This window comes from Ailuropoda melanoleuca, chromosome X (assembly GCF_002007445.2).
Source record: "Ailuropoda melanoleuca isolate Jingjing chromosome X, ASM200744v2, whole genome shotgun sequence".
NCBI lineage: Eukaryota > Metazoa > Chordata > Mammalia > Carnivora > Ursidae > Ailuropoda > Ailuropoda melanoleuca.
Genome location: NC_048238.1, coordinates 76,111,188 through 76,125,224, shown reverse-complemented (window position 1 = coordinate 76,125,224; position 14,037 = coordinate 76,111,188).

Sequence of the window (14,037 nt, the reverse complement as noted above, 5' to 3'; positions counted from 1 at the left end):
CTGAGCCACCCAGGTGCCCCTGATTTGGAAAATCTTTAAAAGCCATCTAGAAGATGTAATTTTCTTGATACTCCTCCAAAATCTGGAAACCAAAGGTGTTGGGAGTGCAAACAGACCTTCACTATATTGTATGAGAATCTAAGACTGGAAGAGGCTGGGCCAGACCCCCTTCTTCAGTTCAGGGGTCTTATCTTTCACAAGAGCTCCAACAGATGGCTTGAGGGAGGCCTGAGGTCAGCCTCTTGGATGTCCCCCCACCCTTTCCTTTAATAATCCATTGTGGTCTTGTTAATGGTGAGTCTTTCTGTGTGTGTGTGTGTGTGTGTGTGTGTGTGTGTGTGAAACATGATCTATATTGTCAGCTTGTGCCATTTCTCATGGTAATGGATTCCCTAAATTTCCTCCCCACTGTGTAAAATCAGACTTTCCCTGATTTGGCTTCAACTCACCTCATAAACTTAAAGGGGATTCTTCCTTTTTTCTCTTTGGAATCCATTGTTCACTCCACCTGTCTCTTTGTGATTTTATAGCTTTCTAATACATTTCCCAACCCCCCAGGCCTCTGACTGAAAGGCAGCTAATCTTTTTAATCATGCCTCCTTTCTGCCATATGGCAGCCCCTCCCCCTCCTGTGCTCTTAATCTCTTTCCACAGTCTTCTCTAGCTCTTTCTCCAACCCCTCCTCGGTTCTTGAGGTATGCCTTTCTGAAAGGGCGGGTGACCCAAACCATCCCGAGGGTATGGCTAATGGGATGATTGCCCTGACCCTGAGCTCGGGGAGTTTCCACCCAGCCAGAGACCAGGTGGTTGGTGGGATGTAGTCGGGAGGAGCGCAAAGAAGCTGGAGGCTTCACCAGCCAGAGGTAAGAAAAAGATCAGTGTGTCCACGAATATGTTAAAATCAGTAGTTAAGTTGAGGTTGGCTATTTAAATATGGCATCCTCCCCTTCCGTCGAGTCCTCCCTACCCTTGCTCCATAGACCTCTTCAGGAGAGCCTCTCCCTTTCTTCGGCCTCCAAGCAAATTCTCCATGTTTATTTGACACATTCAATTTGATAAACATACTTCCTTCTGGGGAAGAGTATGTGCATCCACGGTTCAGGGGAAGAGGGGTGGTAGCATGCCAATGAAGAAATATCCTTTCACAGATGCTAGTAGGTTTGACAAAAAGAGGAAACAAAGTTCCTGGACCCTGATGTGTGGTGAACAAGAACGATCCCTCGATTTCCTTTGTGCCCTGAGCTGATGCGCCTCAGGCCCTGAGTGGTATTGGCTCCAGGGCTACTGAGAAAGATGAGTCAGAAGACCTAGCAGAGTGTTCCAAGTCTGCCACTGTTCTGAGAATAATGATCTAACTGATCTGAGCCTCAGACTGCATTAAGGATCCCCTAAAGCGTTGCTTTTCAAGTGACTCATGGTTTTACCCACTACATGATTTTCCTGGGTTAGGCTGAGAGGTGAGAATGGGGTTCAGTGAGAATGGAGGACGTAAGGGGGGGACATAAGGTGCTTCAGACATACACACGGAGCACACCTTTCAAAGACATCTCTTTCTGTCTGCTTCTCAGTCCTTATGCCAAGGAATCACCAAGAAAAAGCTAGAAGAAAAGTGGCAATAGAGGGAGGACTGCAGTGGCATCTCATCCACACTGCCTGATGACTCATTTTTTCCTCTGAACCTGAAGGCTCGGCTTACATGCTAATAGAATTCCATTAAGTAAAGGCATCTTTCCTTCCTGGAATTTGGTCTGAACACACCAAGTAGACCTGCCACATATACACACTCAAGTAAGGTCCCATGATATTTCTCCACCAGCCGCCTCTCCTGAATTATGGAATTGCACAATGAGCTTGCGAAAGCAAAGAGTGTAGCCAAAGAATGAACTTCTAAAGGAACCTTACCCAGAAGTCATTTGACCTTTCCCCTTGATTTTCAAAGAGGTGCTTATCTTGGCAAAATAGTAGGATGAGGTAAGGTGGGTACCTTCCTGTCCCACCGGGTTCTTCTACTTGAAAGACGCTTGCAGTCTCTGCTACGCTCAGAGTTCCTGAACTCCTGGCGTTCAAGTCTAATTTCTGCCTGCCAACTGCATAAATGATGTGAATTGCAACTTCAAGTTTCATATTTTCTAGTAAAATGTCCCCACAGTCTTTGGCAAGTACACGTCAATGTTGGATTCATAATTGAGAATTACTCCATACACCTAGCGTTTTAGATAAGCAATTATCTGAGGGGAAAATTCACTATTCTTGTGTTTGAGGAGTGTTATCAGAGCTGTAGATAAAAATACTCTTATATATCTGGGTTTGGAAATTCTAGGCTTTTCAGATTAAAAATAGTTGTTTCACTTACTGTACAATTCAACTAAAAAGCCTCCTGTGAATCAGACCCAGTACCACTTCTTCCAGGAGTCCTGGGTAAGTTCCATGAGTCATATGGTGAGTAGAAAGTTAAAATGGATATTCCCTACACATAGTGGCATTCCTGCTGTTTATCTCCTCTTGCCTGTTTGTGAGAAAGAGCAAGTACAATAAGGGAGACTACACAAAAAAAAAAAAAGGAAAGAGAGAGAGAGAACAGATATATCTGCAGACCTATGTTCAGGAGACTACGTGCCTTGTATCCAAAAGACACACAATGAGTATGTGTTGCCTTGAAGAATGGAGTCTAGACAATGGAACTTGATTCTCTTTACCAACCACTGGAATCTTCAGATGGCCATCAGGATAAAATGCAACACCAGTTGCCGCTAAGACTAGATTCAGAGATGCTGAAAAAATTTCCAAAGCATCCAAGATATCATATTTAAATATCCCTCCCCCCGCAACTCTGCAGCAAACACAGCTCTGGAGAAATAGAGGTTAGAAGACAGGTTGGCTTTCTCCTCTCAAATATGTGAGACTTGAGTTCCATTTTTCCAATACCTATTTTTAAAAGCTAAGTCCTGGTAAAACGATGTGCATATTGGTTCTTCAACCAGTTACTCTGGGCAATGATCACAACCATGGGGACTGGGGTAGGGAGATTAGAGTTCGTTACCATTGGAAAACCAAGAGCACTGAATGTATCCAGAGTGCAACTTTCTGGTAGATTAGGTATCTAGAAATAGATGACCCTGGATTTTTCAAGGTTTTCATTTAGCAGGGGATGTACTTAGATTGTTCAGTCTTCCAAAGATGTATACCCGGTGGTTCCCTAAATATCACTGTGATTCTGAGAAATTTTAGAGTCAAAAAGGATATAGTATAGTAAACAGGATATTCTTACCTTGATGGTAACGATACTGTAACTGGTCAGCATTTCAAAGTGTGCCAGTGATGTCCTCAGTCCAGGAGATGTCTAATTCCTACCTTCCTGCCTATTTGCCTTGTAATTTAGAACCCTCTTTTGGAGGTACAGTGCCCTGGGCAAACTCTCTGCAGGTCTTAGTAACCCCCACTATTTTCATTTCATATTAAGGAGTGAAAAAAGAGTTCGCTTCTACATTTCCCTAGAATCTTGCTTGAAGAACTGAGGCAGAAGACTCCAGGGGACTGCGCAAGCAGAGAAATAGCACTTGGCAAATCAGCACTGCTACCATATGTAGGAGACAGAAGATTTCAGTGTCCCCACCGTTGCCATGGGTGCAGTAGAAGCGTGGGTGTGAGTGTGGGCATGTGACTCTGATCCTAAGAATATGTGATTGCCATGCCAAGTCTTTCACTATGAGCCTCTGGAAGTTGGAGCTAATAACTCTGCCTAATCTCTGAAGCAGTATAAATCTCCCATATTCTCTGGAAAGGACCAGAAGCATTCTCCCCTATTTCCTCTGCATGAGCACTCCTGGGTCCTAATGGCACCCATGGAGATTTGATGGTCAGGGTCTATACCCTATAACAGCTCTGGTGTGAGGAAGAGGGACTTGGGCTACAAGCAGTCCTAATTTAAAAAAAAAAAAAGATATGGGGCACGGGGTGGGTCAGTTGGTTGAGCGTCCGACTCTTGGCTTCGGCTCAGGTCATGATCTTAGGGTCATGAGATCAAGCCCAGCATGGGCTGCACATGCAGCCATCAGTGGGGAGTCTGCTTGGGATTCTTTCAATCCCTCCCCATCTCTGCTGGCCCGTCCCCCTGCTTGCACCCTCTCTCTCTCTCTCTCTCACTCTCAAATAAATAGATAAATCTTTTTAAAAAATTAAATTAAAAAAATAAAAACAACAGATATCAATGTCTAAGTTTTCCTCAGGGCAGCTAAAGGGGAGAGGCTGATAGATTACACACAGGGAATGGCTAGGAAAAGCCAAACTCCTCCATCACAACCTGGTGGTAGGTCAAACCACAGTGTTGCCAACAGCTGACTCTTGTGAGCTTGCCCTGTTAGGAAAGTCTGCTTTGCGTGATTCAGTAAGGCAGCTGGCAAGCTGGGGAAAACATTTATCACTTCACCCAGGGGAGCCTGCAATCTAATAGCATCAGTTCTGCTGGAAACAAGAGTATAGGGGCATGGTCTCTTTGGGGAAGGCAACCTGAACAGTGCCAGAGTGCTTGGCAGAGCTCCAGGTATGGGTTGTGGGTGTAGGCTTCTCAGATGGTGTTACCCAGGGAACACAAGTCTGAGGCAGCCCCGAGTACTTCCCCCCACCTTGTTACTTATGACATCCAGTCAACGATTTTGCCTCTCTAGGCCTCAATTTTTTTCATTTGTAAAATGGGATGAAGGGTAGCAAGTCCCACAAGGCCAGAGTTCAAATTGCCACTCTAACATTTTTCGTTTGATCCTGAGCAATTAATTAATCGACCTAAACTTTCCGTTCCTTGCCGATAAAAGAGGGGAAATAATATTTATCATGTAGGGCTTAGGAAAGAAAATAATGTATGTAAACATTGCAGATGCTCAATTAATGTTTGTTGAATCAATAAACTGAACTGTACTGCCTGGCACATGCTGGGTGATTTTTAGGTGTAGTTTCATCTTCTTCCCCGACCAGATATGGTATGGAAACATGTAGTGGGACAAATTAGTCTTACTGAGCCACAGGACCCAGACATCAGCCTCATACTTTAGAAATTGTTAAGTCTACATCTTCTGTGTTTGTTTTTTCCATGGGTATTATTCCTGCTGGAATTGTATATCCTAATGACACTGATGATAAATATGTCACGGTCAAAGGCAAGAATATCAACCAAGGTCAAGATCATCCAGCTAATATTAAAAAAGGGAACAAGTCCTCTTTGAGGACAAATGTGTACACGTCTGTAAACACACAAATAAACATGCAGACTTCTGCAGAGAATCTCATGGGGTTCACAGGCCCTCTAAAAACCTGGGTTAAGAACCTCTGGAACCTCTGGTATGCTAGACTGGAGAGGTAGGGCAATTGGTCAGATATCTCAATAACCCTGTAACAATCTTTGCAGAAAATTTTAGGTGGATGTAGATCAAAAAATATTATCTTTTTTCCCCAAATCTTCATTCTACAAGAACCTTGTTTCATAGTCTTAGTTCCCATCTTTTCTTTTTGTTTCCTTCTTCTCTTAATTTTTTTAAAGTTTTATTTATTTGAGTGATCTCTACACCCAATGTGGGGCTTGAACTCACAACCCCGAGATCAAGACTCGTACACTCTTTCGACTGAGCCAGCCAGATGCCCCTCTTTTTCTCTTTATAGGCGATCACGTCTTTCTTGAAAAGAATAAAACCATAGCTGGTTTGTAACATTTCTGTCTCTTATGACAAAGTTGAAGTTAGCAAGGTCTATAGTTGGTGCTCAGTAAGCATTTTAATTTAATCATGAGTAATTTAATTTTATTACACCATATGTTAACCATTAATACTCTTTATGGTAATCACTGCTTTGTCTCTCAAGCTGCTATGCATACCCGTTATGTAGTTATGTATGCAGATCCACACCCATGACCGTGAGTATCATCCCCACTATATAAAGGTCCTTTGGTCTAGAGTTTCACTCGTAGCTCTTTGTCTCCTGGTCCACTCCATGCTCTTAGAAAGAGCCGCAGCCCCAGGCCCATTGGCGGCATACCTAGTCTTCCATCTGCTGCACTCTTCCCCAGCAACTTCAATCCGTGTTTCAAAGTCATGACTTGGCTTGTCTTTATGGCATTCTTCTGTCCACCCAGCTTGGGGGTGTCCCACTTCAATCTATCATATCGCAGCTGTGTGAATATGGGACAGTCAAGAATTTTCCATCCTAGAAAGGCTGTGTTGAATGATTATTGTTTCCTTGCAAGTAGACTGGCTGCTTCCCAGGACCTGACTTGTCATTGAATATTTAACACAGCTCCTGGGTCGCGCTGGCGAAGCAAAGTTCCTTCATGCCGGCTTCGATCTGCAACGTGATTCTGGGCTCCCCATGGCTGCCATGTTGTCCAGGAGTCAATCCTGAAAGGTTTCTGACTGTGAACTTTGTTTTGGTGGAAATCATGATAGTTGCCCCAGGCAGCTTTTGTTTTTGAATAGGGGAGTGGTAGACTCCTTCTTCTATCAGTGGTCAAATGCATCAGACAGAATGTTCTGACCAGCAGAAAACTTCATTTGTGAGTTACTTCCTCTTTCACTGTCTCTTACCAAAAAGCCTCCCTTCTGAGCTCAAACTTTGTATACTGTCCTCCAAACGTATGAGTGACCCACACAACCCTGTTATATGAGAGATGGTGGATGGCAGGAAGCAACAAATCCATGATACAGACACAAAGGAAATGGGCAGCTTGAAGCTTTCACCCCAAGAGTTTTGAAAACTGCAGTACCAACCTCCGAGACTTTTGCCAGACTCGACTGTGACAATCCCAGCCAAGGGAAGCACATGCCTAAGCATATGAGGTAAGGCAGGAGTGGTAATGCACCGCATCTCAGACTCTACTTCCTTCTCTCCTTCCTTTCCTCTCCCCAGAGCTACATGTCAGAATGTCTGCCCTGAAAAGAAAGGATTGACCAAGGGGTTCTCTTAGATCTAGGGTCAGCACATTCATTCATATTGAAGCACCCAATACTTTCTCTGAGTAGCAGGTGAGTGGCTAAGGGAATGGGCTCCAGGGCCAGGCCCCTAAGCTCAAATTCTGGCTCTGTGTCTTAGTAGCCTATAGACACTGGGGCAACTGTTGTATCTGAGGGTTCTGGGTTTTCTCACCTGGGGTATGGCATGAATTACAGTACCCACCTTATTATGTTGTTGTGAGAATTACATTAAACACATTATATGTGTACATGTGTGTGTATCTTAAGTGTTTTAATAGTAATTATTAATATTATTATGACCAGGGTTATGGACTCTTCCAGCCCACCGTGTCCCATCACAGTTGTGAGTTCTCCACCTTGTGCCTAGACTTCACTACCATGTTTATTGTTCCAATGGTACTTTTAACTTTATAGGATTGGATGCCACCAATTTAGGTCCATGAGAATGTTCATAGCGCTCTCTGCAATGGCTCTGGGGAGTCCCTTTGGAGCCCCAACACCACATCGGAAAATAAACGCCTCAATCACAAGGGAACAGGCAGAATATAAAGATCAAGGGAAATGAAACTGAGTAGCAAAGGGAAGGCTGCCTAACACCTCAAAGGCCCCTCTGAGCCAGTAGGAAGTAGAAGACCAGAGTCACCCCTTTGGTTTGTGGTCTGTGCACTTTGTTCCATTCCCCACTTGTACCTTCTCTCTTTCCCTCCCTCCTGGTTCCCCACCCTTTGTAAGAAAAACAGCATGTTGGGGCTGCTGACGCAGAAATCTGGCTTGTGGTAGCTCTTACTGTGTGGTGACCCATGCCGAGAAGCAGGAATAATTTGCCTGGAAGGGGGGAAGGGAGATGTGTCAGTGTGTGGGCAAGCAGGGCAATTGCCTGGGTTGGTACTTACACTCAGCTAATGCAGTAGACAGTTTTCCCGAGAAAACCCCTGGAGGCCCAGGGGCATGATATTCCCCTGGTGTAAGAAAGGGGAACCTAGGCCCCAACCCCAACCATCAAGTTTGGAGTTTGGGGGCATCACGGAGGACTACACAGCAATGAGATGTTTCACATCTTGGTGATTAGAAACCTAAATCTGGAGGATTTCAGTGAAGGAGAGCAAAGAGCAAAATAGTGAATGAAGTGTTAAAATATTCAGTCTTTGTCCCGTACGTCCTCCAGGGATTCAAGGCTTTCCTGATTCTCCGTGATCCTCTGAGCAACCCCTCCACCCAGCTGTCCCTCCCAGGTGGACTGTGCCCCAGCCCGAGTGTTGCCAAGCTCCCTCTAAGTTCATCACAGTGCAAACCACGAGCAGAAAGCCTGACCCAATCCATGGCTGGGCCTTACCCTCTGCTAGGCTGCCTTCTCTGTGGCTTACAGGCACATTCAGTGTCAAGCAATGAGAAGGAGAGGTGGGCAAGAAGATACTCTTTTCCCTCTCTCCATCATGCATGGACAGACCTCCCCTTTCTCACTATCTATTCATCAGCCTCTTCCCTAAGTACCTCTGTTCCCTCTCCTTGGCCCTCACTCATGATTTCATATTTTAGGGCAACTTCAGTGTAGCTCTTGTCCCCAGAGAAGGTAAGGGTTTCTTGCTTTGGACCTCTCTTACTCTCTTCCCCTAATAAAACTTCTTTTTATATTGATAACCCATTTTCTTAGGCCCCTTTCTGGGTGACTGAAACAGATTAAACAATCAACCAAGTTCGAGTGTTGATGGCAGATAGACAATGGCTCACTCTGCTACTTTTCCCAGGCAACTTGTACATTTTAACAAGACCCTTCAATACATCACCTCAGGGGTGGCATAGTTTCACTGTAAAGGACCACATAGTAAATGTTTTAGGGCATACAGTCTTTGTGGTAACTCTTGCAGCATGACATTAGCAATAGACGATTCATAAACAAATGGACTGGCTGTATGCCAATAAATCTGTGTTCCAATAAATAAATAAGTTGAATTTCATGTAATTTTTACTGGTCACAAAATATTCTTCTTCTTTTGATGTTTTTCAATCATGTAAAAAATATAAAGCCATTCTCAGTTCAGACATACAAACATAGGTGGCAGGCCAGAGTTAGCCAGCAGGCTGTAGTTGGCCAGCTAGTGCCTTACCCCAAAGGATTGATTCAAATGGGGGTTTCATATGTTGCTCCAAGTTGAATGAGATGGAGAGAGAGAAAAACACTTTTTAGGAGATTTGAGGCAACCTTATCATCGTCTTCTTCAAATCACACAAGCTAGATGGAAATGCTCCCGATTTCATTCAACCCAGATTATTGAGTAACCACTCTGTGCCAAGGACTGTATTAGGTACTATGTAATACACTGAGAGAATAAAATGGATGCTGTCTCTGCCTTTCTAGAGTTTAAAGTACCATGGAAGGGGGAGATAGGCAATCAGCAAGTAAATAGGCAATAAATAAATAATTTCAAGCTGTCATAAGTGTGTGAAGGAAACACAGGAGAGCTGTTGCAGAGGATGAGGAAAATTGTGGTCAGGGAAGGCAGACTTGCTTGTGGGGATGTTTTTATGAAGGAGCTGGGCTGGTGAAATGCAGCCAGGAGTAGGGGAAAGGAAGCACATTCCAGGCAGAAGACCCGGCAAGTGTTAGGGGCTTGAAACAGGAAAGAGCTTGCCTTGTTCACGGATCTGAAAGGAGACAGCATCACTAGTAGGACTGAAGGAATGTGGCCAGAGAGGAGGTGGGAAAAGTAGGCAAGAGCCACACTACACAGATTCTTAAAGCCCATTGAAAGAGTATGGACTTCATCTAAAGTGTGAGGAAAGTTCTTTTACATTTTTGTTTTTTTTTCTTTTTTAAACGTAAGCTCTATGCCCCATGTGGGGCTTGAACTTAGAACCCCCATATCAAGAGTCACAGGCTTTACTGACTGAGCCAGCCAGGTGCCCCTGATAGAATAATATTTTAGACAGCTTAAGTTTAATGCCTCTGAGATCTCCAAGCAGATCTCGAAGTAGTTGGTCACATGAGTCTGGAATTTAGAGGAGAGTTTTGGGTTGGGGACATGAACATGAAAGAAATCAACATATCGATGATATTTAATGCCATGGTAACAGAGGAAATCCCTTAGGGGAAGAATGCGGATAGAGAAGAGGTCTGAGGGACTGGTGACAGGGCACTCCAAAATTTAGATAGTGGATAGAAGAGGAGCATTTGAAACAGAAGGAAACAGGCAAAGATATAGGTGAATTTTTAAAATGCATGGTGTCACAGATAACTGAGAGAAGAGTGTTGGGGGAGAGGGCAGTAAACCTCGTTGAACACTGCTGGAAGATCAAGTTGAATGCTGGCAAAAAGGACACTATTGATTTTGGTAACATGGAGGTCTTCAGTGACCTTGGCAAGAAGTTTTGGTGGGTTGGAAAGGCTAGACTGCCAATGGCTGAAGTTAACAGAGAGTTAAGGTGTGATGGGATGACCCCCATAAGGCCGATTCCAGAGTTGTGTTCCAGAATGCATCATTTGGTGGTTTGGCAATTTCCAAGGCAGCTACTCCCTCAGTCAGTGTTGAGAGGCATGGCCCTGATGGCATGGTATGGATCCTTCCACTCTTTCAACATAGCTCTTAAAAAGAATAAAATGCTCATTCATTTATTTATCCACCAGATATTTGTTGAGTCATTAATAAGTGCCAAGCACTCTAGGTAGTAGAGAACACACCAGACAAAACTTCCTGCCCTGATGGAGCTTACACTTTAGCAAGTAGGAAAGCCCAGAAATAGGCAATTATACAATCACAATCAGGGTTGTTAGGTACTATGACGTAAGAGAGATACGTTAGTCAAGGTAATTAATTCTAGCTGTTGTAACAAACGATCCTCATATCTAAGAGTTTCAACACAATAAAAGTTTGTCTTTCATGTCACAGGCCAATGCAGGCCAAGCAGCTCTCCTGGGTAGCTGTCTTCCAAGTAGTGACTCGGGATTCAGGCTTTTTCTGTTGTATGGCTTCACCATCCCATGGACCTCCTCAGAGTCTACCAGTGGATCCTCCGTCATCTGTAGGCCAATAAGAAAAGATAGCCCATGAACTATCACACAGCATAATTTATAGCCACACCAGAAAGTGACTAGAAGCCAATGTGATGACAAGAGAAGCTGAGAAATGTGACTTCCCTCTACCCAGCAAAGAAATGGGGTTCATGACAAACTAACCAGTCTCTGACGCTCGAAGGTAGGATGATATGAGGGTTCAGAGGAGGAGCTCTTCATATTTATTTAAGGTATCAAGAACAGGTTCCTGGATAAAGGGACATCTAGGCTAAAGACCTGAAGGATGAGGAAGAATTCACCTGGTGAAATGGGGTCAAGAATGTTCCAAGCACAGAGATCCACAGGTGCTAATGAGAGGAGGTGAGAGAGTATGATTTGTTTGAGGAACTGAATGTAGTCCAGAACAGTCTAAACACAGAGCATGAGTTCAGGAATAGCAGGAGATGAGAACAAAATAGGTACTAGGGCAGCAACTTCAAAGTCGAAGACCTTTAGAGGCTAAGCAGAGAGGTTGAAAGTTCAAGGCAGTAGAGTACAATGGTGCCTACAGTGAGATGGAGTGTGCATGCTTTGCCTAAATACATTAAATATATTAAATTCAAAACCAGAAATAAACAAGCAACTGACCCGTGTGCAGGACAAATAAACCACATCTGCTGTGGACCCCTGCTAGAAGGTTTCTAGAGAGTACTTACAGTCACCAAGTTCAGGTCCAAACAGGAGATGGAAAACTTTCAGAAACAAGACTTTGCATCCAAGTCTACTGTTGTTAACATGCTGGTTAGCAAAGGGTTTCACCCTTATTTTGTGCTGTATTTGGTTAACTAGCTGGTAAGACTGCAAGTTTCTTGAAGACAGAATGGGATTGTCCTATTTCATTTCAATAATGATGATGATGCCAGGCACTGCTGGAAGTACTTTATTAACCCATTAAGTACTCACAATAATCAATGTGGGAAGTACCATTATTATAGTCATTAAATTGCTCTCTTTTCTTTTTACATTTTTTAAAGTAAGCTCTATGCCCAACATGAGGCTCGAACTCATGACCAGGAGATCAAGAGTTGCATGTTCTACCTGCATGCTCTACAGACTGAGCCAGCCTACTCATTAAATTTTTAAAAAATTGAACTATAGTTGACACACGGTGTTACATTAGTTTCAAGTGTACAACATCATGATCCAACTTCTCTACATGTTATGCTCTGCTCACCACAATTGGAGCTACCATCTGTCACCATACAACGCTATTACAGTACCATTGACTATGTTCTCTATGATCCAACTTTTATTCCGTAACTGGAAACCTGTATCTATTATATCCATTTTGTTTGTTTAGTAGGCTCCACGCCTAATGTGGGTCTTGAACTCATGAGCCCGAGACCAAGAGTTGCACATTCTACTGACTGAGCCAGCCAGGCACCCCTGTATCCATTTTCGGATGAGGAAACTGAGAGTAACCTAACAGTGACTTGCCTAATGTCACCCAGTTAGAAAGTGACAAAGTTGGAAATTAAATCAAAGCGAAGTGTATGTTCTGGAGTCTAGGCTCTACTTTAAGTCTGCCTCTCAACAAATATTTACTGGGCCCTGACTATGGGCACCGGGAGAAATCCTGAAGAAATCAATGAAGAGGACTAACCCCTATCTTCAAGGAGTTACCAGTCTATTGTAGGGGCCCAGGAGCCAAATCCAGACTGCTGCCTGATTCTTTATGGCCTGTGAGCAAAGAGTGGTCTTTACATTTGTAAATGGTTGAAAAGAAAACTAAACAAAATATATAGGGGCACCTGGGTAGCTCAGTCAGTTAAGCATCTGACTCTTAGTTTCAGCTCAGGTCACTATCTCAGGGTTGTGAGATCAAGCCCTGCATTGGGCCCTGCGCTCAGTGAGGAGTCTGCTTAAGATTCTCTCCCTCCCTCTCTCTCTGCCCTTCCCCTGCTTGTGCTCTCTCTCTCTCTCTCAAATAAAATAAATAAAATATTTTTTAAAAAAGAATATATGTATCATGATGCATGGGAATTATATGAAATTCAAATTTCAGTACGCATAAAAAAAGATTTTTTGGGATACAGCCACACTTGTTTGCTTATGCATTTGCCTATGTATTGTCTATGCCTGCTTTAACGATATGACCAGCAGAGACCATATGTCCTGCAAAGCCTCAAATATTTACTATCTGGTCCTTTCCCTAAAAAGCGTGCTGATACTTGGCAAATTAGATCATATAGATAAGCAAACATAATTTCAATACAAAATGAAGGAAGGTAGTATTATCTGGTGGGAAAAGTATGGGCTTTGACTCAGTGGAGACCAAGAGACTTGAATTTGAATCCCAGCTCCATCTCCACTAGCTCTGTGATCTTGACCAAGTTATTAAACTTCTCCGAGCCTGTTTCCCAGCTAACAAGGCTAATAATGCCTTTTTCACACACCATTTCAAGGACTAGGAATAATGTATGCATAGCATTTGCAAAAACACTAAAAAAATAATAATACTAGTAATAATAACGACGTTAATGATATGTTCTGGTAAAGCAAGTAAGGTGTAATGTGAACATGGTACGTGGACACCTAAAACACTTTAGAGAGTTTATGGAAAGCTTCCTGGAGGAGGTGACCTTTGAGCTGGCCTCTGGTGTCAGATGGATCTACTTTATTTATTTTTTATTTAGTTTTTAATTTTAATTCCAGTATAGTTAACATACAGTGTTATATTAGTTTCAAGTGTATGATATAGTAATTCAACAGTTCTATACATTACTCAGTGCTCACCACAATAGGTGCAGTCTTTAAGCCCCATCATCTATTTCCCCCATCTCCCATCGACCTCCCCTCTGGTAATCATCAGTTTGTTCTCTATAGTTAAGAGCCTGTTTCATGGTTTGTCTCTCTCTCTCTCTTTTTCCCCTTTGCTTGTTTGTTTTGTTTCTTAAATTCAACATATGAGTGAATTCATATGGTATTTGTCTTTGTCTGACTGACTTATTTCATTTAGCATTATTCTCTTTGGCTCTATCCATGTTGTTGCAAATGACAATATTTTATTCCTTTTTATGGATGAATAATATTCCA